A 6,933-nucleotide genomic window follows, 5' to 3' on the forward strand; every position below is an offset into this window, starting at 1 on the left:
GCGGTGACAGCCCTGGCCGACGAGATCCAATCTCTGTTGGCGAAGCAGGCCGTCGTTGTGGTCCCGAGAGAGGACGCAATGTCAGGCGTCTACTCCCGTTATTTTCTGGTGCCCAAGAAAACTGGGGGGGTCAGACCTATACTGAATCTGTCCATGTTCAATCGGTTGATTGTAGTGAGACCGTTCAGGATGTTGACCGTCCGACTCCTTCTGCTTGCTGTCAGGAGGGGGGACTGGTTCACCTCCATAGACCTGAAGGATGCGTATTTTCACATACCCATTTTCCCTCCTCACAGGAAGTTCCTACGGTTCCTGTTTCAGGGCGTAGCGTACGAGTACCACAGAATGCCGTTCGGTTATTCTCTGGCTCCCCGCACATTCACCAAGTGCGTGGCGGCTGCTCTGGGGCCTTTACGTCGTCGGGGGATACGAGTTCTGTTCTATCTCGACGACATTCTGCTCCTCAGCCGTTCAGAGGAGGTTGCCAGGTCTCATACTCGACTGGTGGTGGAATTCCTCACCAGCCTGGGTTTTGCTGTGAATTGGAAGAAGAGTACCCCTCTTCCCAGTCAACAGGTGGAGTACTTGGGCTTGACATTGAGGTCGAAGCCCATGCTTGCGACCCTCTCGGAGCAGCGTCGGGGGGATCTCCGTCACGCGCTCAGGGGTTTCCGTCTGGGAGGGACGGTTACGGCGCTGCAGGTGATGCGTCTGCTGGGCCTTATGTCGGCGGCCCACACGGTGGTTCCTCTTGGCCTCCTCTTTATGAGGCGGATACAGAGGTGGTTTCTCTCTTTGAGAATAGATCCGGTGTGGGGCAAAGGGAGACGGTTGACGGTTCCTTTGTCGATATGGGGGGATCTCGCCCACTGGGGGAGGCTGGGTATCCTCTCCGCTGGGGTCCCCATGGGCAGCAGTGGCTCCCACGTCACGGTTTTCACCGACGCCTCTCTCACAGGTTGGGGAGGGGCGTTTCGGACCCACGCAGTGGGGGGCAGCTGGACGGGTCATGCCGACCCAGCTGTCCTGCATATCAATGTGTTGGAGTTGAAGGCGGTCCTCCTGGTCCTCAAACGGCTCGGCCACCTGGTGGTAGGCGAACACGTTTTGATCAGGACGGACAATGTGACGGCGGCGGCGTATATCAACAGGCAGGGTGGGACTCGTTCCGCCCGCCTGCTCCGGGTGGCGCGCAAACTGTTGCTATGGGCATCCCGCAGGCTGCGCAGTCTGCGGGCGCTCCACGTTCCTGGTACGGAAAATGTGGCGGCGGATATAATGTCTCGGGGCGGTCCTCGTCGCGACGAGTGGGAACTCCGCCCCGACATAGTCAGACAGATCTGGGATCGGTTCGGGGAGGCCTCAGTAGATCTGTTTGCGTGCCGACGTTCTCACAAGTGCCCCTTGTGGTTCTCGCTCAGTCGAGCGGATCATCCCCCCTTGGGGGTGGATGCCTTCTCGACCTTTTCGTGGCCGCCCGGTCTTCTGTACGCCTTCCCTCCTGTACAGCTGTTGAGTCAGCTGTTGGAGCGGATACGGAGGGAGCGCAGGACGGTGATCCTGGTCGCGCCGGACCGGGGCACGTCAGTGTGGTTCCCGGTCTTAATCCAGCTTCTGGTCGCTCCTCCTTGGGTCATTCCGTGGTCAGCGACGGCCCTCTCGCAGCACAACGGAGTGCTTGTCCAGCCTCCGGTGTTGGGTCAACGCCTGGTGGTGTGGCTGGTGGGAGGGTGAGTCTGGAGAGGATGGATCCCGCAGTGGTTGATACCATCCGGTGTGCGCATGCTCCCTCCACTGTCGCGGTTTACGCGGGCAGGTGGCGTGCGTTCCAAGAATGGTGTAAGGGGGGGGGCTGGGACCCAGTCTCCTGCCCCCTGGATGCTGTTCTGGGTTATCTCCAGTCTCTTCTTGGTAGGCTGTCGGCTTCGACAGTGAGGGTATATGCGGCAGCTATATCCTCCTGTCATGAGGGTTTTGAGGGGACTGTTTTGTTCAGCCACCCTCTTGTGAAGCGTTTCCTGCTTGGCGCTCGACGCGTTAAGCCGGTGCAACGCTCCTTGGCTCCGACTTGGGATCTTCAATTGGTCCTCGGTCGGTTGTCCTTGGCCCCGTTTGAGCCGCTCGAGCAGGCGCCGTTGGGACGGCTGTCTTTCAAGACCACGTTCCTACTGGCTGTCACTTCCGCTAAACGCGTGGGTGAGCTCTGTGCTCTCTCGGTACGTCCAGAGTGCCTGTCTTTTCGGACCGATTGCGGTGCCACTCTGCGACCTAATCCTGCTTTCGTGCCTAAGAATATCCGGAGTTCCTTCCGCTCCCGGGATATTGTGGTTCAGGCTTTTCGTCCTCCTCCTCACACTAGTGAGTTAGATGCGGGCCTTCACCTGTCATGTCCAGTCCGTGCTTTGGGGATTTACCTCAGCCGTACTCAGGACTTCAGGGTTACCGACCAGCTTTTTGTCTGTTACGGTGGGGCTCGTGCTGGTAAGGCACTGTCGAAGCAGCGCCTGTCCCATTGGTTGTGCGAGGGTATTGCCCTCTGCTACACGTTGGCTGGGCAGGATCCCCCTGGGGGCGTCAGGGCGCACTCCACTCGTGGGGTGGCTGCCTCTGCCGCTCTCCTGGGTGGGGCCTCGGTGGAGGACATCTGTGCTGCAGCTTCATGGTCCTCACCGGGCCCCTTTGTAAGGTTTTACCTCATGGACATGACCGGGGGTTCTGTCTCCCAGGCGGTTCTGGGGTCTGTGGCCTTTCCTGCTTCCCGTCCTTTGGTCGGGTAGCAGGAGTGTATGGGTATGGGCCGCAGTGTGTTGAGTCACACGTGGTTCCGCCTGTACGGTGTGTTCAAGGGGTTCTGGCTCCCTCTTGTTCGCATTCAGGTGGAGTTGACTGCGCCCCCCCTTCGTTAGGAAGGATGGGGTGACAGGGCTCCCCGCACCCCTTGATGTGGGCTTACGGGTCCTCAGGGGGTACATCTGTCGGGTCTCGCGCCCGCTCTTCCCCATTATCTCGTAAGGCTCAGAGCGGGACGCGATGCAATACGAAATATAACGATAGGTTATGTAGATAACCTAGTTATATTAGTATTGGCTAAGCGTCCCGCTCTGCGCGCCCTGAGTTCCCTCTTGAGGGGTCTTTTCCTGGGACGGGTTTTTGGCGAGGAAGGGTGTTTCATGACCAGAGTCATGGTTATATGGGTGGTACCACCATAAGGGGCGGGGCCCCATACAGGTGGGGTGCATGTGTTTTTGTTCGTGGGAGATACATTAGGTATCACAGGAGATAGAAGTATCTTGTAAGGCTCAGAGCGGGACGCTTAGCCAATACTAATATAACTAGGTTATCTACATAACCTATCGATATCCTCCCTCCAATTAGCAGCAATTAGCTTCTCAAATATCCGTTTACATGTTTAAGGAAAAATATGAAACGGTCATGAATTACCATTGAAATTCAATAGTGTTAAATGAAAATGACTTAGAGTTGAAAACGATGCTGAAGTGTGCAGGTCGGAGGAGCTCCAAGACTCAGTTCTGAGTCCATTTATGAACCACATGAGAGAAAAGCTAGAGGTCACACAGGCTTAAGACAGCTGCCTGCTGTTTATTCTTTTCACAGTTTCTTTCTTTTCTTCTTGATGTTTTTATTTTTTTGATCCACTTTTTCTCCCCATTTTCTATTTTTCTCCCATCCCAATTTCGTATTTCCAATTCTTCCCTCCCCTGTCTTGAACGTTGCTAGACTATGCCTCCCACTGGTCGGCTGTAGTGAGGATAGAAGCCTTGCATCATGTATCCCCTCTGGTACACAAGGAGGCAGCCTGTCGCATCTTTTCACCGCAGCAGCTCGAACTCTCAGTGGCGAGGAGTAACGCGTGGGAGGGTCACGCTGCCCCCGATACTTCCTGTTTCCGCCGCACCGGCGTCACCCAACCGACCTGTAGGAGTCGCTGTCCACAACGTCCAATCCCCACCCACCGGCTTTCCCACCCACTAACACTGCCAATTGTGTTAGTATGACGGCCGGCCAAGCCGGTAGCAACGCCGAGAGCTGGGCTCGATACCAGCATCTCCTGCGTTAGTGGCGAGCGCCTTGCCCACTGCGCCACTCAGCCGCCCCTCTTCTTGATGTTTTTATTATATGTATATGTTGTTGTTGTTGTTTAAAAGAAGACTTGCTGAATCTATAATAAATGGTTAATAAAAAAACATTTGAAACAATAACTTCTTTGAGCAACGTACATCAATATTTTGTAAAAATATAAAAAAGAGAATATGAAAATATTTAGTTTTTCAGTGTAACATAAGTAACCTTCAAACTGACTATATGGCTTAAACCACTACACCTTGTATTCAACATCCTTATATTTAATGGTTATCGTGTGCAGTATCACAATTAATAAAACGATAACACATCATTCGCCAGGCCAATATACAGATTACATGACATACATTCAAAACTAAAAATAGTACATTTACAAACCAATGAGCTTCTAGATAGACACTAGAAAGATATGCAGCCAGTATGAGCTTCTAGAGAGACAGTAGGGTCTATCAAATATCAAATATCCACATGCAGGTTTAGATGTCCACGTTTATTTAGTAAGAATAAAAGAACAAAAGACAAAATGCACAATATTCAATGAATGGTCATTCTTCCTAAGCGAAGAGACAGACCCAAATCCCACAGTAATGACCAAAATAACCAAAGGTGATCAAATACAAATACAATTGTTGCATATTGTTGTCCAACCTACCCAGAGTATGAAAATAAAGAGTTTGACTTCCCCACATGCAAAGGAACAGAGGTATTGAAGATGGGAATCAAATATGTGAATATGCAAATATCCAATCAAACTAACTTTACCCCGGTAGGCTATAAACTGTGTCCCTCAGAACAATGATAGAGTGACTGAGTGAATGTAACTCCTAATGACCTCATCTTTCACAACTCAGCATCTTCAAGATCAATTTAAAGAGGAGCTGTGAATGTCACTGATCTCTACTTCAGCTCACAAAACTCAGCCTTCCCAGAGTGATATACATAAAGTCCAGGATAGAGAGGCTGAGTGAATGTGGTGTTGACTCTGTGCAGGAGGGTCATGGTGTCAGAGACGCTGTAGAAGGACAGAGTACCTTCCCTGTGATCCAGGTACACTCCTATTCTGGAGGACCGGGGGCCCGGTACTGTGATCCTCTTGTTATTGTGTCTAAGTAGTAATCACTTTGTGAGCACTCTAAAGCCCAGGATTTGGTAAAGTATCCAAATCCAGAGTGATCCCAGGTGCCTGTTCTACTAATGTCTTTGTAGGAGGCTGCTACAGAAACCCCTCCACCTCCACTCCACCTCCCAGTAACAGCGTCCAGTCAGACCTTCTCTACCCAGAACCTGAGGGCATTCAATGAATCTTTCTGGGTGATTAGGATATGACTGCTTTTGATACACATATGTTGCTTTTCTGTTCCCCTCAGACAAAGACAGTTCTGTGTTTGCTGTGTTTGGGTCCAGTGTGATCTGAGAGGAATATTGTAAGAAGTCAGCTCTGGTCTTGGGCTCTGGTGGCAGTAAAACATTAACTGCATTCACTGTTGTTGAGATTCTGGGCCACTGCTCTTTCAGAACGTCCTCTAGTTTGTCTCTCAGCTCAGACATGACCTCAGTCACATCTGCAAAGTACAGGAGAGGAAGGACACCGATGCTGGGTAAGTCTGTAGACTCACTGGGACTGGAGAGGGGGGGGTGACTCTGTAGAAAGTGGATGTGGTCCTCTGTGTGTGAGAGCTGCTCCAGCTCAGTGTCTCTCCTCCTCAGGTCCGCTATCTCCTGCTCCAGTCTCTTCTGCAGTTCTTCAGCCTGAGTCACTGTGGTCCTCTGTTGGGCTCTGATGACCTTCTTCAGCTCAGAGCGCCTCGTCTCCAAGGAGCGTATCAGCTCAGTGAACATTCTCTCACTGTCCTCCACTGCTTTATCAGCGGAGCGATTGAGAGAATCAACAGCCTGTTGGGCCTCTTTGAGTCGCTTCTCTCTCTCCTGGACTTTCTGCTGACGAGAGCAGGTGTTCTCCAACTTCTCCTGAAGCCGTGTGGAGGCTTTGACCAGCTTGTGTTGCTTTAACGGAGCTACAGTATAATGAGGCTGGAGGTGAGTTTCACAGAAAGAGGTCAGACATACCAGGCAGGACTTGAGGGCTTTCCGCTTTCTCCCAGTGCAGACATCACAGGTCACATCTGCAGGTCCAGCATAACAGTGATCAGGAGGAGCAGCTTGGAGTCCTGTCTTCATTAGTTGTTCTATCACTTCAGCCAGCATGTTGCTTTTCTTCAGAACAGGCCTCGGAGTAAAAGTCTCCCTGCACTGGGGACATGTGTAGATCCCCCTCTGATCATCGTGATCCCAGCAGTCTTTAATACAGCCCATACAGTAGCTGTGTCCACAGGGAATAGTTACCGGATCCTTCAGTACATCCTGACAGATACAACAGCAGAACTGGTCCCGGTACAGAACTTGCTGTGCCATTTTATTCTACAAAGACAACGACACTCTAAGTTTTGTTTTCTCAGGAAGAGTGAACTCTGATCGTGTGGGTGGGAGGGGCTTCAACTTCAGGGTGAAGACGGGGACCAACATGGTGGCAGCGTGATCCTGTGGTCAGGAGACATACTGGTTTATCATACAGTACATACTGGTTTATCATACAGTACATACTGGTTTATCATACAGTATACTGCTTTATCATACAGTATACTGGTTTATCATACAGTACATACTGGTTTATCATACAGTACATACTGGTTTATCATACAGTATACTGGTTTATCATACAGTACATACTGGTTTATCATACAGTATACTGGTTTATCATACAGTACATACTGGTTTATCATACATACTGCAGCTACATTATTTAATATTATTTCTATTATTTTATCTCCCTAG

General features: G+C 51.0%; 1 pseudogene across 1 annotated transcript; it reads right to left on the reverse strand.

Annotated features, from left to right (window-relative positions):
- Window positions 1-4,998: 4,998 nt before the first annotated feature.
- On the reverse strand, window positions 4,999-6,513 carry LOC311229421 (E3 ubiquitin/ISG15 ligase TRIM25-like; annotated as a pseudogene). The gene has a single exon. The product of its transcript is annotated as an E3 ubiquitin/ISG15 ligase TRIM25-like (transcript).
- Window positions 6,514-6,933: the final 420 nt, after the last annotated feature.

The sequence above is a fragment of the Notolepis coatsorum genome (assembly GCF_963971535.1).
Source record: "Notolepis coatsorum genome assembly, chromosome: 6".
Taxonomy (NCBI): Eukaryota; Metazoa; Chordata; class Actinopteri; order Aulopiformes; family Paralepididae; genus Notolepis; species Notolepis coatsorum.